General features: G+C 35.9%; 1 protein-coding gene and 2 long non-coding RNA genes across 4 annotated transcripts in view; 1 reads left to right on the top strand and 2 right to left on the bottom strand.

Annotated features, from left to right (window-relative positions):
• Window positions 1–14,882, bottom strand: part of LOC143375070 (uncharacterized) — a 34,561-nt gene extending 19,679 nt beyond the window's left edge. Inside the window, exon 1 of the long non-coding RNA XR_013086800.1 lies at window positions 14,654–14,882. This is a non-coding gene — a long non-coding RNA (uncharacterized LOC143375070). The remainder of the gene's footprint in view (window positions 1–14,653) is intronic.
• Exu (maternal protein exuperantia) overlaps window positions 1–19,027 on the top strand; it is a 170,693-nt gene that overhangs the window by 143,853 nt on the left and 7,813 nt on the right. The window contains exons 1-2 of one of the 2 annotated variants that reach the window (XM_076823785.1): window positions 14,883–14,897; window positions 15,204–15,399. The exons of the other annotated variant lie outside the window; for it this stretch is intronic. The gene's annotated coding sequence lies outside the window, so the exon portion shown is untranslated. Of the gene's footprint in view, window positions 1–14,882; window positions 14,898–15,203; window positions 15,400–19,027 lie in introns of those variants that run through there. 2 annotated transcript variants of the gene reach the window in all.
• LOC143375071 (uncharacterized) lies at window positions 7,147–8,305 on the bottom strand. Its single transcript, XR_013086801.1, has 2 exons — window positions 7,716–8,305; window positions 7,147–7,546 (listed from the first exon to the last, which is right to left on the bottom strand). It is a non-coding gene; the product is annotated as an uncharacterized LOC143375071 (long non-coding RNA).

Genomic DNA, 19,027 nt, shown 5'->3' with positions numbered 1-19,027 from the left:
AATTATGGAATAAGTTTTTCTCGTCGGGACTTTGCTTTTGAGAAAATCGATTTTCTGAATTAAGAGTGGGGGAAACTGACTGCAATTTTTTCCCAGCCGCGACGCCACTCGGAGAGTACATATTCTCTAAACTGCGTTCCATATAAGAGTGTACCAACGCCCCTACCGATTTGCGACCGATCTGCGCAGCTCCCACGGATCTCACACACGCGATTGGTCGTAGCACTTGCCCTGCCGGTTTACTACCAATCAACAGTGTATCCCTGCGCGAAACGAGTACGCTCTAATTTAGAACGCAGTGTAAGTGACGCTACCAGCGCATTTTCCACCTGTCATCGGTGTTTTAGGTGTATTTAAAGTATGTTATTTTACTTCTTAATTTGTATTTCTATAATAAGTGCATGTATTTATAAGTATTATTGTTGTTATTATTAGCTATTAATTATGTAGATATAAAGAATTAATTTTTTATAATTTTTTTATAAACTTTTAGGTTATAAACACGTCAAACCTGGTAAAAGAAAGGAAATATATTAGAAGTCAACTTTAGCATAAAAACATTTCAAACATTTATAATATTTTATAATTTTCTGATTTTGTTGTCATTTTAATTTTGAAATCAACAGTTAGCAAAGGTACGTGCGCTAGTGGCGCCCTCTGCGCTGAATTTTGCGTCAGCTTCCCTATTAGTCCCATTTTTAAATTCGAAAATGGAGCATTCTATGAAAATTTATTTGTTTATTTTCGACTTATTTTTGCATGAGGAATCATCTCCTTTCGCGGTGTGCGATGATTTCGGAAATACCCTGTATAAAGCTTCGCGCTTTCAAATAAAAAATCTATCTCCTATGCAGAGTATTCGCGATATTTTTATCCAGTGTTTCTCTCGTAAATAGAAAAATGCATGGACAAATAAAAGTGGAAAAAGCTTTACTATTTTTTATAAGTAACGCGATTGGTTATATCAATTTCTACATTTCCAATACCCACTGGTTGATTTTCCACTTTTTAAATGGAAGGCTACGTTCTTCTTTATCATGAAAGTGCTTGTCAAGATGAATTCAACGAAACGCGATACGGCACCGGTCAAAGTCACAGGAGATGAGGAACGACAGAAGTAATTTAACTATTCCACGTCACTGTATTTACCAATATTTCTTCTTGATATGAAATGTTGAAATTATTTCCTTCTCTCCCTACCCCCATATAAATATCAACCCTACTGTATCTGATGTCGTTAAATTCATCTTGACAATCGCCTTCATATAATGTAAAATAAATTACAGGCTCCCATCAAAGAAATTAAACTAAAAATTTTAACTAATCAATCCTGCCACACTTGTAGAAAGTAGTACAATTCACAGAAAAATTACTGCATAGCAGTGTTGTCTTATCGTTTTCGGGGGTCCTGAGGCGAGCTCCATAATGGGCCCCCTAAATTATTCTAAATTAAACAAAATCAAAAATACCACGCTAATACGCGAAGTGAATAAATATTAAAACAATTAAATAAATAAGACGTGGGGTGTATTCCACGACAAAAGGGCCCCATTTTAAAATCTAAATTTTGGTGTACCTATTCGTTATTTTCTTTCCGGCACAGTTGGAGGGCCCATTTCCATTCTTTTCTAGCTTTTACAACTGTATTTTATTTAATTTTCCAATTTTTCAGGGGCCCCCTGAGCTCCGGGGCCTCTTGAGCTCAGGGGCCCTGAGGCGGCTGCCGCTTTCGCCTCTCTGTTAAAACGGCACTGCTGCATAGTAATAACGTGAACAGCCTGTATACGTATATCATGTTTTATCAAAACAGATATTTTATAAGTTAATACAGAAGGGGAAATCAATGAAACTTTATGACACAAAATTCTGAATCACCCTGTATATTGTGGCATCCCTATTGCGTTCAGGTATGACTCAAATGGTATACTAAATATTATTATTTCACTTTACACGATTATTTAATAAATATTGATGTGTTCGAACTGCCATGAATGCAATGGCAAAATAACCTTGCATACAGAAACGTGTTTTTATTTTCCCAATGAAATGTTAATTGGTAGAATTTCTGTGCAGTGGATTATAAATGATTAAGGACATTACCTACTATCAATTGACTGATGCAAAAGTTAATAGTATTGCAAGTATTAATGAGTAGACTGCGGAAATTTATGCAAGTATGATATTTATTACGATAATTAGGTACGACCTCGCTATATCGCGGCCGCTACTATTCTCGAGCTAATTAGTAAGCAAGTTCTGTATATGCTAGAAATATGTTTTCAAAATATATTTTTAAACCCCTATAATGACAAAACATATTTTTATCAAAGCCCCACTTGTTTAGTGCATCTCTATAAAAATATGTATTTGCATAAACTTCCGCAGTGTAATTATGAAACTGAACGATTTCCCCTTTAGTTAGAAATCTCGCTAAGAAATCAGATAATTTATTTACCGTATGAACGAAAATTTGATATATTTTAACAGACTGGCAGGTAGTTATGAAATTTTTTTAATATAATATCTATTAATTAATTAATCAATATCTTTGCGATAAAACATAAAGAAGGAGTTTCCTAAAGCTTAAAGTTATAAACAAGTTCCGCGCAAATTTAGATTTTTTTAATATGAATCTGTATATTGGAATTCGTCCAGTCTGGAATTCAAGGAACTCATTGTCAGTCGAAAATATTCGATCAAAAAAGTTATGTGAAATGTGATAGCAGAGATAGGACACAAAAGGGAAATCGAAAACAACGTTCTTGAAAATTGCAATACTGTCTATCACTTCCATCATGCAGAGTTATCTAGATTTGTCACCGCAAATACTTTTTCGAAGGGAGGAGCTGTTATACACAATTTCCACAGTTTTCCAACAGCGCGTTTCCACCTTTTCTGACTCCGCTCAACCAAATCTGAGATCATCGTCGCTTATAGGAAAACGTAACGCAGGAGAAAAGGAATCAGATGACTTACATTACAGGAAACTTGATACTCTTCCTAAAGATTTTATACACAATAAAAAAGAATAGAAATTACTTTATAAAAAATGTATTGTTATCCTTCGATTCTTCGGGGAGGTTATTGAATAAAAATATACCGATACTTAATTTTGCTTAAAAATTAAAACGAATACTTACAAGTAACTTTATTTTCTAATAAAAATTATTGCTCCAAATATGCCCCTAAACTAATTCACCCCCACCCCCCCAAAAAAAGGTATGAATATATCTCACTATATCAGCCGCCACACAAACATCTCGCGTGAAAAAGCCTTAATACCAAGGAGTAAGGGAAATTAGGAGCCACTTGGTGAGCTCCTCAAAAAATTAACAAACCATGAAGTGCAGCAACATGTTAAGAGTAAGATGGGGTCTAGACGGAGACAACATTTTCACCTGTTACAATATCGCTGGTTGCAGCGCGCGGCACGGTGTAACACGGCCACAAGGCTGTGCACGGCATGTACACTGGAAAATGTACAGCGCCACGTGCTAATTATATCGTAACGAGCAACACGCTGCATCTCTCGCGCTAGTCGATAATACAAGAGCGTTTCTCTTTCCGCGATCGAAGACACTGCTGGTTTTGATCGTTATGTTACTGGAAAGGCCCGAGTATCGGTAAGACAAATTCTGCGGCCAGATTTGAATTCAGCGCGTTAAAATCTGTAGGGAATGATGTGTAACAAGTCAATGGAAAACTTAAACCACGCGCTATAACCAGCGGCGGATTTAACAGGGCGGCTGATGGGCATTTGCCGCCTGGGCCCCTACCCAGAGGGCCTTCCTAGGGCCCCATCTCCAAAAACAATATGATTAAGTATAGGTATTTAAACACTATATTTTTTTTCTGTACTACTATACTTAGCCCGTTTTTTTAACTCTTGCCACCTGGGCCTTTTTCTTAAATCCGCAACTGACTATAACGGAAAAACTGCAACTGTTTTAAACAATGTCAACTTTGACGTATGTAGATCTTCTAGGTCAAAATTTGTCTGTCATACTTTTTCAATGTTTTTCCCTTATTCTGCAACGTCTTAACTTTAACCTCGAAAAAGACCCACCCCTCTATCTTATTTCTATCCAAAGTTCTACGATTTTCACAGAAAAAAGTGTAGTTCGTCCCACTGTGCGTTGTCGAAGGGCAATAAGGGTGGCAGGTGGGCCGTCTGCACCCTTCTTCTCGACGCCACCCGCGATAAGGACCCCGCGCCTTAATTAGGTGCTTTCTCCCCTAAAACACACCTTAGCCAAGATCCTGGAAATCTACAACTCCTAAGTGCTAGTAAAGGGCCCAACGGGCCCTACGACACTTCTTTCCACGCAAGCGTCGAATCAACGAGTTACTCACGAACCTGGCATATAAATCCTTCTTTTCCGAATTATAAAGCGTATCCTAAAATTGAAATAGAATTTGTTACATCTATAAAGCACGAGTGCGGTGAAGCTTATGAGTAGAGGAGTCCAACAAGGGTGGCCACAAAAGTCCCATTCAGAAATTATAGATTAAAAAATGTAGACCCGGCATTGACGCACTCTTATCTAACCCCAACCAACTCCGACAATCGATGCAAAGGGAAACTGATTTTCATGAGTTTTAGAGAGTTCTAGGAAAATCTACTTGTCCTGAGTTCTCGTTGGCATCGGCTGTCGCGGTTGGTTGAGGCTAGATTTGTTTAGCGGCCAACTTTTGAGAGACTTAAGATAAAAAGAATGTGCTTCAGAAATGGATGGTTACGGGGATTTGAACCAGCAATTGTGGATGGCGAGGGTATGTTTCTGAAACACATTTTTTTATCTTAAATCTCTCAAAAGTTGAAGCTAAATAAATCTAACCCCAACCAACTACCGATCAAAGCAGAACATTACTTTGCGCTTTTACCATAGTCGGTTGGTAAATTCTTCGGTTATACTGGTAATTCTTAGGATTTACCGTGTTCTGGCTTTACAGTACAGTGACACTGAACACCTTGATGAAGCGCCTTTTCACGCGAGACACTTTCGTGGCTCGTGACAGGACTTTTGAATATATTCACGTAGGTACTTTCTAGCTCTTTTCATTTCTGTTAAATTAACGTTATTTCTGATAGGAGGGTGTGTCTCAAATACCAAGTGGCGGCAACAGAAGTGCCATGTGCGAAAAGACCTTAACAGGGGACCCTGGGTTGGGACGCTGAAAACACGATGGTTTTTTAAGAATTATTTTCTCAACAAATATAAAAGGAATCTTTCCAAAACTCTGAGGGTGCTTTACTGTATATTCAGACAACAAGAAAACTTTTTTTTATTCAATAAAAATTCATTTAATATTGTTTTATTGGTATATATATGAAGCGCGAAAAATTCGTAGCGCCGCGCCGCCGGAGTTGTCAAATTATGTACATCCCAGTGGATCCAATTTTTGCCTTGAATAAAAACGCCGAAGTTTTTCTTAATTGACACGAATCTATATTGTCGATGTATTAAAAAATAAGAAAAATGTCTAAAATTTACAATGTTATGGGACTTTAACGAAAAAGTTACGATTTTGACGGACAAATTCCGACTTTCTTATGCAAAAAAATGGTTTAATTTAATTTCTGCATAAATGTTTTTCATTCATCGACGATATAAATTCGTCTCAATTAAGAAAAACTTCGGTTTTTTTATTTCAAGCAAAAATTGGGTCCGCTATGTATATACAAATACAACAACATTTAGCGAATTATTATTGAATAAAAAAGAGTTTTCACTAATGAGTGATTAAGGCCTGTTCACACGAAACACTTCTATTTGCCCCATGGCTGATGTTTTGAACATATTATTCACTTGGCAGAAACAACGGTGGTTTAAAAATTTGAAGAGAAAATAGAAAATAAGTGAAAATAAATATATCTGAGATATCAGTCGTCATAAAAGAAACGAACGAAATTAGGAATCAATGAATGGACTTCTTAACAATAAACGACACCACGAAAGGCATTGGCATCTTAAGCGTAAGAATTTGTTGCTCCATATTTCTTAATTTTCAGTCAATGCAAATTTGAAGTTCAATCTGTTACAATAAATCAAGTATTTAATGATTGAAAGCTACTGCAAAATTCAGAAATTCTTCCCCATACGGATACTTATTGATCCATTGTTTTAAAAATCGTGAAAAATCATTGTTCCCACTAATCCTTAAGGATTTTCAGATTCTCCGGGCCGCAGAAGTGTCGCGTGCGAAGCGGCCAAATTGTGCGATGCCAGCCGCGACGAGCGCAAATGACGAGACGGTAACCTTCCGTAGGGCTGATTAAAGATTGCAACTTGCCTTCAACGTCCACGGAGTCGTAAAGTGATTAAACTTTCTGTTTGAATTGACTTGAGCCTGGTCGGTAACGACTTTTAATTAAAAGAAGAGCGGAAGCCTCTCCGGCCAAGAGGAAAAGAATAGTTTTTGCTGTCCCGGATCGATCGCGCTTAAACGCGGGAAAACGGACTGTAATGCATAGGTTTCAGTGCTCGTCAATTTAGGTAACAAACGAGGAAAGAACACGCTCTTCGCGGCTTCAGAAACCTGGAAGGAATCTGCAAATATACAGATCCAACATAAGAATAACGCTATATTATTGAGAATATTTATTAATCTAATGTAAAAATGAAAAAAAAATATTACTGAAGACAACACGTTTCGCAATGAAATGTACTAGAAGTATAAATTCTGCAGCGTTTCTTTAATATACAGCAAGTGTTTGAGGAACTTTTATTTGAGATCACAAAAAAGATCCTAACTCCTCAATATGAGATACTGAAATCCTAATAGCAGAACAGTCTATGTAAAAATCCCAACTGATCTGATAACATACTAGATATAATTATTTGATCATTGATGACGCTAAAATATTTGAAGAATTCTCTAACAAAAATCCCAACTGATCTGATAACATACCAGATATAATTGTTTGATCATTGATGACGCTAAAATATTTGAAGAATTCTCTAACAAAAATCCCAACTGATTTGATAACATACCAGATACAATTATTTGATCATTGATGGCGCTAAAATATATTGAGAATACCTATTAATCTAATGTAAAAATGAAAAAAAATTATTACTAAAGACAACACGTTTCGCAATGAAATGTACTAAAAGTATAAATTCTGCAGCTTTTCTTTAATACACAGCAAGTGTTTGAGGAACTTTTATTTGAGATCACAAAAAAGATCCTAACTCCTCAATATGAGATACTGAAATCCTAATAGCAGAACAGTCTATGTAAAAATCCCAACTGATCTGATAACATACTAGATATAATTATTTGATAATTGATGACGCTAAAATATTTGAAGAATTCTCTAACAAATCTAAGCGAACTACGATTTCCAATTAAAGACTGGGAAGTGAAGGACTTATCAACCTTTCGGAACACCCTGTATAAATGTAATATCTAAACTGATGTATAGTAAAATTTCGAAGATTATTATCTGCCTTATTCTTTTACTACTGATCATTTAATTTTGATCGATGCTCACACTTGTACCAAAAGCTTCGCATAATTGCAGCCCATCTTGATAATATAGCTGGAATGATAATGGTTCAAATAAATCAAGCGGCATTGAATTGTTTTCGTTAATTACGCACGAACTTTTCATTATACCATGATGTATTAATTCACTTCCTAGCCGTGTTACGCTTAACACTCTAGTCCGATAAGCTATTTAATTTTAATCGCCCCTTAGAGCTTCTTACCATTCAATTAAATGTATTTTATCACTTCCATCATATGCAACAACGCGCGCTATAAATTAGGCAGCCATGTCCAGGGGTCCGAACGTAAAGTTATACACGTGTACATGCCATTGCTATGCAAGTCCAGGCACACGAAATACATCAAGTATACGATTAATGGCACCATTTTAATGCCGCTAAAAGCGCCAATCTGTTCCCAGAAATAGGATGCATTTACAAAGGAAACGCATTGCCATGTTGTTTACCTCACACTTTGTTACAAAATGCGCGTCGATATCGCGCTGCAGTGTCCGTCCATTACGCATTGTGAAACGCAATTATTTCTATTACTTCGTCGATTAGGTTATCACAGTGATTTAGCCTGCACGCAATGCGCAGCTTTTTCTGTGATCCGAAGTGTGAACTATGTACGCGACTCGTAGCAGTATTTTTTATAAATGCACTCTTTACGATGGAAAGTTATTACAATTTCGCAATCTGCAAATTTACAAAAACATTTCGAACGCTATTTCCAGCTATAAGTATTTTATTACGCGAATTTAAATGTTGCATTAAATAAGTAATCCGGAATTAAAGAGTTCTAATTAAATAGGGACTATTTAAATAACACCTGTATTTAACACAATTGTTATTTTCGACGATGAAGCTTATGCCGCTATAATTCTATCGTCTGAGATTATAATAAACCTATCAGAATGTAAAATCACAGCATGCCCCGCGGCACAACCATAACTATCAATAAAACTTGTAACGCAAGGTACGATGATGTTATGAAACTTAATAATATCAAAATCCACACATTTACTTCGCTTCTTGGAATATTACAGGAACCTTGTAATATTTAATACACTCATAAAAGGAGATTAATCCCTACTAATATTCGCGGCAAGATAATTATTCACTCACAACGCGAGACTCGAGATTTACATGTAAGAGGCACGCGTAAATTAAACTAATTTATTTCGTTATCGCGCGCAGTGCTGCAGAGTGCGGAAGATGTAACGTTCGCAGCATATAAGGTCAATTAATGGTGTAAAAAAAAAATTATCACGGCTGATTTTCGATAAACTAGTTGGGGAAATTATTACATCGGGCTGTTTTGCATAGGAGGCTAGATAAGAGTCTCGATAGTCACAGAGGGGGGAGCACGTAAGTGGGCGATTTTAAGGTGTAAGTTACGATTCCGTCGTTTCGCACGCGAGACATTTATTTTCGCGACGCACGGCTCGTCATGAATGGGAAAAAACGCCACCCTTATCGCTTACTCAGTCCCGACAAATCATATACCGTTATCAAACGTGCACGACGAATGCGCGTGTAACGCGGTCGTGTAACAGACGCGTTACGTAAACTTTACGCTTTATTAGACAATTACAATGAACTAAAATGGATATCCACGTGTATATCCACCTGGGCGATAAATTAATACGAGACGATTTTATTTACCCATGTAATTAACCAGAACGAAAAACGAGGCCCTTTATTTTATTTGAACCCACGTTATTCCTGTTAACCAGCACATCTGTCGAACAAAAGTGTTCTGCCTAGCTGGGTAGTGAGAAATGACTAAACAAACTTAGGTATTAATATTATTTCAGTGTTATTCTTATTGCTGATGCAAATAGAAAGATAAAATTCAAGACAGAAGGATTCACTGATAAATAAATAAAGAATTTAGTCAACAAATGTTATTAGTAAACACATGAATTTTAATTGTAATTTACTAACCATATGTGTTAAAAATGGTAAAACCAAAAGAAACCCCCCAAAAAGAAGTGAAAAAACATTAGAAGGTATATTTCCTCTGCAGTGGTGATAAGAAACAAATGATATTTGCATTCTTTTGCAACGAACACAATTTTTTAATATTATATAGTGACGAGTTAACTCGTCTTGCCCAGGGAAGAAGTATTTTCAAGTGACGAGTTAACTCGTCTTGCTCAGTGAAGAAGTATTTTCAAGAGACGAGTTAACTCGTCTTGCTCAGTGAAATATTTTCAAGTGACGAGTTAACTCGTCTTTCTCAGTGAAGAAGTATTTTCAAGTGACGAGATAACTCGTCTTCCTCAGTGAAGAAGTATTTCAAAGTGACGAGTTAACTCGTCTTGCTCAGTGAAGAAGTATTTTCAAGTGACGAGATAACTCGTCTTCCTCAGTGAAGAAGTATTATCAAGTAACGAGTTAACTCGTCTTGCTCAGTGAAGAAGTATTTTCAGGTGACGAGATAACTCGTCTTCCTCAGTGAAGAAGTATTTTCAAAGTGACGAGTTAACTCGTCTTGCTCAGTGAAGTATTTCAAAGTGACGAGTTAACTCGTCTTGCTCAGTGAAGAAGTATTTTCAAGTGACGAGATAACTCGTCTTCCTCAGTGAAGAAGTATTTTCAAAGTGACGAGTTAACTCGTCTTCCTCAGTGAAGAAGTATTTCAAAGTGGCGACTTAACTTGTCTTGCCCAGTGAAGAAGTATTTTCAAAGTGACGAGTTAACTCGTCTTGCTCAATGAAATATTTTCAAAGTGACGAGTTAACTCGTCTTGCCCAGTGAAGAAGTATTTTCAAGTGACGAGTTAACTCGTGTTGCTCAATGAATAAACATTATCTGGTTTAACACACGTCAGTTAACAGGTTAACAGTAAGGTTGGCACATGCAATCCCCACAAATAGAATATCTAATCTAGCAAAATTAGACTTCTTCTAAAAGTAAAATGGCATTCAATGATTTAACTGCCACATAAATAACTTGTAACATTTGTATCAACTGATGTCTCGTATACCTAATAATTAGGTATTAAAATTTGTGTATTATAGAGTCAATCTCGTTAACTACATAAGTAATAATTTATGCATTGGTCGTATAATTGTCATCCTAATGTAGAGAAACTGTAATTGCACCCAATTAAATCAGGAGACCACATCAGATGGCCGTAATGTAAATTCTCGTAGGCTGTTTAGTTACTTATAAACATCATTATCAACGCCAGTAGTTTCAATAACCTATTACACCATACCTCGCATTTATCTGTCGATAAGTGTCTGACGCGTTATATTTCAGGAAACGGAGTGAAGTGATAATGAGTCGCGAGATTGCAGCACTATTTCAGGGTTTCAATAATGCGCGGTACACATGCGCAACGTAAAGAAAACTTTTCTTCGTCATTTATTACGTGAAATCTGTCAATATAAAGGGAAAAACGTTTTCGCCCCTTAATGTCTATTTTGCATGAAATGCTGTACAGTAACCTTGCATTACCTTGTACACATAACCTTGAACAGCTAATTATTCGCTGCTGATATCTTGGAAACTACATATTAAATCCATTGTAACCACTCTGGTCTCAAATTGTATGACTTCCGTGGATCTTTCAACTGAAATGTGAATGTAAAATTAGCATAGAGTTTATGCAGGGATGCTTGTAGGAAAATGATCACACTTTGCTTACAGAATAAAATAATAAGAAAGTTTATTTTATAGTCGTAGAAACTATCATTACTGTCGCCAGCTCGCGTTGGACTGACTGCTGGGCCACGCTTGACCCCTCCACGTCGCTACTCGAACGTCTCCCTAAAGGACGCGGAAAGGTTAGGCTTCGCGACTGTTTGTTGTGTCTGCGTTCTTTCCACGAATCCTTTACCAACCGTTTCGCTCGCCACAGTTTATATCGCTCAAACTATAAAATAGAGCTGTTACTACCATCGGAACGAAATTCACAACAGTCAGTCATCACTATAAATAGTAGTTTAATAAAGTGATTTAACTGAAATGGCTTAACCGAAGTCTTTCAATCGCTAATCTTTAAAGTCCTAATAATTTATTACAAACTAACTCAATGCAACCATTTCTATTTCGATAAATTTTAAACTGCACACAGCTTGCTAAAATCGTTGCAATCAAAGTAAGTACTGATTCTGAAGGTAATAATAGTAACACTAATTAAATAATACGCGCTATCGTGTCGGCAAATGTACGTGCAAAAGTATTGGGTGCTAAACAAAAAGGCGTTGCACGCACGGCATACATACATCGCGATCTTATCGCTTCATTGCAATTCTAGAAGTCGCACGCTTATCACGCGATGCATTATACTGCTGCTTCACAAATTCTATTATCGCATTCAATAACGTATATCGCGTCATAAAGTTTATATCCGTGCGACGAATGTATAATTTATTAAACTCGCGGCGCAGGGATACACTCTTCAATTCGCTGGTGCATCCGCAGGAAATCGAAATTAAATATTTGTGAATGTTGTTAAATAATTCGCTCCTCCGTTCCATTCCTCGACGAAGCTTTATTTAATCGCGGACAACGAAGGCCACAGTTCTGTATACGCGAGCGACTTCCTTCGGCGTGCACCGCGCGGGAGACAAAAAAGGTTTAATAGAAGAATGAAATACCGTTCCTCTTCCTCTCTCTAAATAGGAAGCCGATATCTCTATACTTTTTTTTTCTTCATTTTTTATGCATTCGCACTGTCACTGCGATAGAAAATACTCGCGTCATACAGAGGGAAAACTCACGAATTACGGATACCACTGCCTGGATGCATCGGAAATAAATAAATTTCGCGAAGCTTGTCGAACCATCGCTTACATTTTTTTGCGCATACGTTTATAAATCTCTTTTTGAGGAGCAGCGTATAGGGAGCGCTTCGTAAGAGACGAAGAGCAAGTCAAATATGCTTCACCGGGAGAAATATTTATATGTTTATTTTAATAGCTTTAATATTGCAAATTGGCGAATAATGATCAAAAAATATTTCAATAAGTATTTATGAGGATAGTTATTCTAATGAAATTTTACTCTTTATTCGGAATGTTTGTATTTGTATTATTTATTTTGAACGCAATTCCTTAATATCGTGTAGTCGCAGTGTTTTAGTATAATTTGTTCAGCTGAGTGTGAACACTCCAATTTTAGTGAACTGTAATTTGAGAGTAGCCGGACTGCTGATTATTTATTTCATTGCGTTGTTATCTCAGAGAAATTACTTTTCTCAATTGAATTTTAAAAACAAAGTGACAAATTGTACGCTGATCTTTTATGGTAGCCGACTAAAAGGAATGTGCGATTTTATCAATAGTCTGTACGATAACGCGCAGGTTCTTTGAGATGTCGGCTCATTTGGAAATAAACAAATTACCTTCACGCGAACAAAACGCATCAATTATTATTATACCAGTCTTTTTTCTGTGCACGGTTTTTCAGAATTACGAAGTTTTTCTAAATTTGATTCAAATGTAAATTACTTTGAATGAATATGTTTAAAAACGAGACATTTTTTCCAAAGTAAATATAGATAGTGATTTTATTGTACAAAAAAATCCTTAATACAAATAGTACTTCAAACTTTCATGAAACATCAGTTATAAATATAATTGAATATAAGTATAATTATTGAAGACTATGCAGCCAGAGTGTTGCAGCTCCAAACTTTTGGGAAACTAATAAAATCAGTGTTAACAAAAGATTTTTAGATATATATTCAAAATATTTTACCCGCTTAAAATCTGCATATTAACACAGCATTTAAAATTGCATATATTACTAAGCAAAAATATATTTTCTCTTTGGCAGGGTAAATTTTCCAAATTTTTAGCTGCCCCCTTTTTGCACCGAATTGTATGAAGATCCACTTATCTCGGGTAAATTATTACCACTACTATTATATTATAAAACTATGTATGTATTGGTATTTACATCGAAACATATCAGAAAACATCAATCTACACAATTTTAGAAAAATTGTAATGAAATATGCTTACTAAATCATGAATTCTTTCAGCAAATACAGATAGGGCGCAAGTACTAGCATCCTCATAACTTGGGACTGAATTATCGGATATGCCTCTTTCTTGCACCAATCTATTCAGAATTTCTTTTACATTCAATGCTACCTATAACTCATTTCAGTAAATTATGGAGCTGCCTCCTCCTTGCAGCAAAGTATTGAATATTAAGTATCAAATAGCAAATATCAAATATTAAATATCCAATATTAAATACTAAATATTAACCCCTTAAGAGTCTTCAGTTGAGACCCCCCTCCGTAATATTACTTTTCTTGCGAACAATCTAAAATTTCTACCTCCGTAATATTACGTTCAATAGAATAAAAACTAAACGCTTTCTTCAAAATACACTGTTTCATTACAGTTTATAAACATTTATTAAGTAAAATAGAAACAAAAAAAGGTTGTAATTTTGTATCGTTTTTCTAAAATTTAGTGTGTCGTTAAGGGGTTAAATATTAAATATGAAATATGTAATTATGAAGTATGAAATATGCAATTATGAAATATGAAATATGCAATTATGAAATATGAAATATGCAATTATGAAATATGCAATTATGAAATATGCAATTATGAAATATGCAATTATGAAATATGCAATTATGAAATATGCAATTATGAAATATGCAATTATGAAATATGCAATTATGAAATATGAAATATGAAATATGAAAGATGCAATTATGAAATATGAAATATGCAATTATGAAATATGAAAGATGCAATTATGAAATATGAAATATGCAATTATGAAATATGAAATATGCAGTTATGAAATATGCAATTATGAAATATGCAATTATGAAATATGCAATTATGAAATATGCAATTATGAAATATGCAATATGAAATATGAAATATGAAATATGCAATATGAAATATGAAATATGAAATATGAAATATGCAATATGAAATATGCAATATGAAATATGAAATATGCAATTATGAAATATGAAATATGCAATTATGAAATATGCAATATGAAATATGAAATATGAAATATGAAATATGAAATATGAAATATGAAATATGAAATATCGCATACTCTACTAAAACATTAAACAGCAACTTCTAAATAAATAAGAACCGATATTAATAAAAATAATACTCTTAATAACCGAATAACCTCAGAATTCGAAACAATACATCAAATAACATTATCCCAAAAGCACCCCAAACAGGTGCACTGCGCGCCCTCAACCTGCCGTCCACCTTTCTTACTAGCAAATCTTTCCAGAAACACGGTCAACGCCAACTGAAACGAGCGCCCCGCGCTGCGCTAACCGCGGCGAGCATCTTCCGAAGCAAGATACCTTTATCGCGCGCAACGAGCAACCGACGCATTGTTATCATTCCGCGACATATCGCTGAGGTATCAGACACGTTGCAGGTACGTGCAAATCTCACGGTATCTATCTAGACGTATTCTTATCAGCAACGCTGACGTTCGATCCGTCCGTGCAGCGAAGTTAATCACAACCTGTATGTATCGTACACGATGGGGTCCTTCTCGAACGACGAGGAAAGGCCACACTTTCGGGAGGGTGGGAGGGGCGAAACAAAAGGGGGTCGAAGGATTAACGCGGAAAGGAGAAAGATAAATGCGTGAAAGCCGTGGGGGCCGGAAACGAAGGGAAGGACAATAGACTGTCGAATCTCTGCGCGAAGTCAGCGGTCTTTTGTCTGCGTTTCACAGCACCGACGGAGACGCGCGAGCAAAGGGAAAGAACCGAGGGCCACGAAGAAAGAGCCACGTAGCACGGGGTCCCGCGATCCGTCCGCAACGGGGAATCGTTTTTAACCGCCGATCATCGAGCCGATCCATTGTAAGAAAGAGTGATCGACCAGCAGCCCTGGGACAGTCTCCTCGACCACGCGACCATTTCGTATCTGTGAGTATCTTCGCTTCTTCCCCCTGGATTTTTATCTCGCCATGCCGCTGCTTAAAACACGCGTACGTCCGTCGAACGACTCATTTGGCTGCGCGTGAATTAAACAATAAACAGCCATATCGATGGGATAGCTTCTATTTATTCAGTGGACGACGCGTTGAGGTTACTACGCGCTATGTGGGCGATGATCAGGCCCCGGTTTTGGCCCGGGGACTCCGGGGTTTGAAGCAAATCTCCGGGCTCCGGTTTTACTGGAGAAATCTCCCGGTTGTGGACAAAAATGAGATAATAAGAAATTGTGGTATTATAGAATAGTATGAATTTTATATAAATAAAAGTTATTAATTTAAAAAAATGTATATTTGTAAGTTCTGAAGTGTTTGAGCTTAAAATAATTGCACATCTGTTTTCCGGATATTTGGGAACGAAACTGTCTTTGCTTTTTCCGTCTCCGGGTTTATATTCGAATCTCCGGGTTAGAATGTGTGGCACCCCGGGATTTATATGGTGATAAGGTGGCAACCCTGCTGATGATATTTTATAACTGACGCATCGCGCTGTTTAAAGATACGCGGAATGATAATGCGCGAGAGAGAAGAGCTAGTTTCTTCTTCGCTCAGCTTTTTCGTTCAGGGATTTATTCGTCTCGTCAAGAGCGTGACCTGCGCAATATTGTGTGTACCCAACTCGGGATTTTCCCAAAATGACGCCTCCTTGGCTGCAGAGGCCCGAGAAGCACGTCCTTTGGCTCTCGTTCCAAAATATAATTAACAATTTGACTAGCACAGTGGTGTTTTAATTTAATTCACTATCGCTGCTAGTTTGATCTCCCTCAGTGTGTTATTAGGAATATTAGGATAGGGTTACCACCTTTTTATAGGGAGACAGCGTAAAACTGCCTATCGCCGGCGTATAAAAAATAATCTTAATTAGTTTTAATTAAAAATTAATCTTATTAGTTTCTATTTTCTCCAGACATATTTTCCATTGCTTTCAGCATTACAGAGCAACATTTAGTTTTTTTTAAATAACTCAGTGGTATTAGTCTTTTTTGTTTCTTTGTATTATATTTTTAATTTCATCGAAATACACTCGACGAGAATTTTTCCATCGTTTCTGATGAAAAATATTGTATGCCATGTGTGATCGATTTCGTCGTGTTTACCAAAGCTAGGTTGAATATTAATCAACGTACGAACGTGTTTCATTGTTTTCGTTTCTTCTCTTTCTGTCTCCCTTCTCCCCTTTTCTCTCGAATTCCGATGTAGGAGTAGCTATGTTGCACGCAATTAACCACAACGCGAGATAACTTCGAATAATGGATTTCATTAAACGCAAACTTGATCGTGACCCTTCCGACCTAAATATCGTGTGTAAATAAATTTTTCGTATCGAAATTTCGGATACCATTCTGAAAGGCCCCAGTGGTCGATCGAGATGAGGTTTTGGGGGAAGGGGTGGGGAGGGGGTGTGGACCCTAAATCTAAAATTGTAGCTCCGGGTATTTATTAGTTCCCAGCAACCAAACACAGTGAGAAAGATATAAAAGGAATATGTTACATACTATACTAATAATAATAATATATAAAAGTGAAACGTTGTTTGTTTGTTTGTCAGCCTTTCACGCCTAAACGGCTAAACGGATTTCAATGAAATTTTGTATATACATTACATACGTCCTAGATTAGATTATGGGCTATTTATAAATATCCTATCTAAAATAATAAATAATAATAATAATTCCCGAGTGAAACCGGGTATCGGGTTAGCTAGTGTTACATATATGCATATGTCTTTTAACAAAGCATATGCAATACGCGAAATTATGTTTGCATATCAATATACGCATTTGCATAAATATCCGCAGTTTAGTCGTTAGGAATCTATTCGATATTGTGGCCATTCCTTCCTAAACATCTTACCCACCACGTTCTATTCCTTGATTTAGATTCATACACATTACAAATAACTCATCTGATTACCAAAAATAAGGGCTATCCTCTCCTTACCGAGCAGATAATCTATTTAAAACCTAAGACACAGCATTTTCACGTGACATTTCCATTAATAAATTTCTCTGCTTGCAAAGTCCTCAAGATTATATGTACTTCTGTACTTGTATGTAGTGTTAAATAAATTCAGCTTAGTATTATTAACCCTTCCTTGACACACCCCTTTTTTCGATCGACTCGAAATGAACGCTATTCTCATCTAAAGAATCCAATCGTTATGAAAAAAATCATGAGTCAATTTCAAAGTCTCTGGAATGTATTTCAATAGTTTTTTAATTGGAGTTTTTATCACAGTTTTTGTAAAGAAATGTAGATTACCGTATGTCGAGGAGAAGCGAAGAAAATCTTCAAGAAATTGTAACTATGACAAACTTCAATAGTAGAAGCTAAAAATCTACAAAGTTGTTCGTTAGGATATGATATTTTCAGGGAAAAAATAGCTTGTAAGTCGGCTTTGGAAAAAAGGTATCTGTTTTGGATATAGAAGATAGGCTATTTCGGTAATTGAAAAAAACAGAGATATTCCACGGATATCCACGATATTCTACAATCTACGTAGGATCTACCTATTGGAAAAGTTACAGAGCGTCAAAATCAGCTTATGAGTGGCCCACACCTGGGGTTGCCATTTTTTTTACAGGAAAATAACGGAGTATGAAAAAGTGCGCTCGAAAAAACAAAAAGTACATTTTAAGCTTATTAGTTTTCATTTCTTCCAAACATATTTTTTATCGCTTTTAGTATTACATAGACTGTTTTTATTATTTTTAAATAACTATTATTGCACGATTAATATGCATATTAAAATATATATAAATAATTCATTCTTTATTAAATTAAGAGACACCGTGTTTCTCTGATCCTGCCACTTCACATTCGTGACAGAGAAAACTTTCTCAGTAAATGCTGAGGTGGCAGGAACAGACAGAAGATAAGAAATTACTTTGAAATGATCATGGTTTGTGTACGTTGAGAACTACGTACAGTAATATTGCGTTAAGTTTCACGCAACATCATTATGCATACTTTATTGTTATTCAAAAGTATACAGTACATTTACGTAGAATAACGTAAGATACTTTATTTTAAAGTACGGGTGGTAATCTTAGTTGCATTCAGCTTAGTAATGTTAAGTTGTAACCGGTACTGTTTATAGAAACGTTAACAAAATATATTATCAAAGTATAATCGGTTATAATATTTCACACAGGTTTCTAACGCAATATTAATTCATCAAACAGCTATTTAGATATTCCTCTTAGCCAACGATCGATCAAGTAATATTTCAGCATCGAATGAAAGTTACCTTTCAAATAATAAAGAGATTGTTTAATTTCTAATTGTACGTTTCGTCCATTAGAATACGAATTATTCATATTTGGTGTTTTATTTGAATTATAGTGGCCACAGAAATATAATTTTGTATAAAATAATTAATTCTGCAAGTGCATTTACGCATACATATTAGACACAGCGCATAATACAGCTGACAACATTTTTTAAATTAAACAGGGAGTGGTAAACTCTGAAGGATCAATAGTTATTCAATTTATAACGTCGACATTACTTTGCATTTCATTAAAGTGTATACTAAAATATTTTCAAATTCTTCATAC

Source organism: Andrena cerasifolii, chromosome 12 (assembly GCF_050908995.1).
Source record: "Andrena cerasifolii isolate SP2316 chromosome 12, iyAndCera1_principal, whole genome shotgun sequence".
Taxonomy (NCBI): Eukaryota; Metazoa; Arthropoda; class Insecta; order Hymenoptera; family Andrenidae; genus Andrena; species Andrena cerasifolii.
This window is presented reverse-complemented; position numbering and strand designations above follow the sequence as displayed.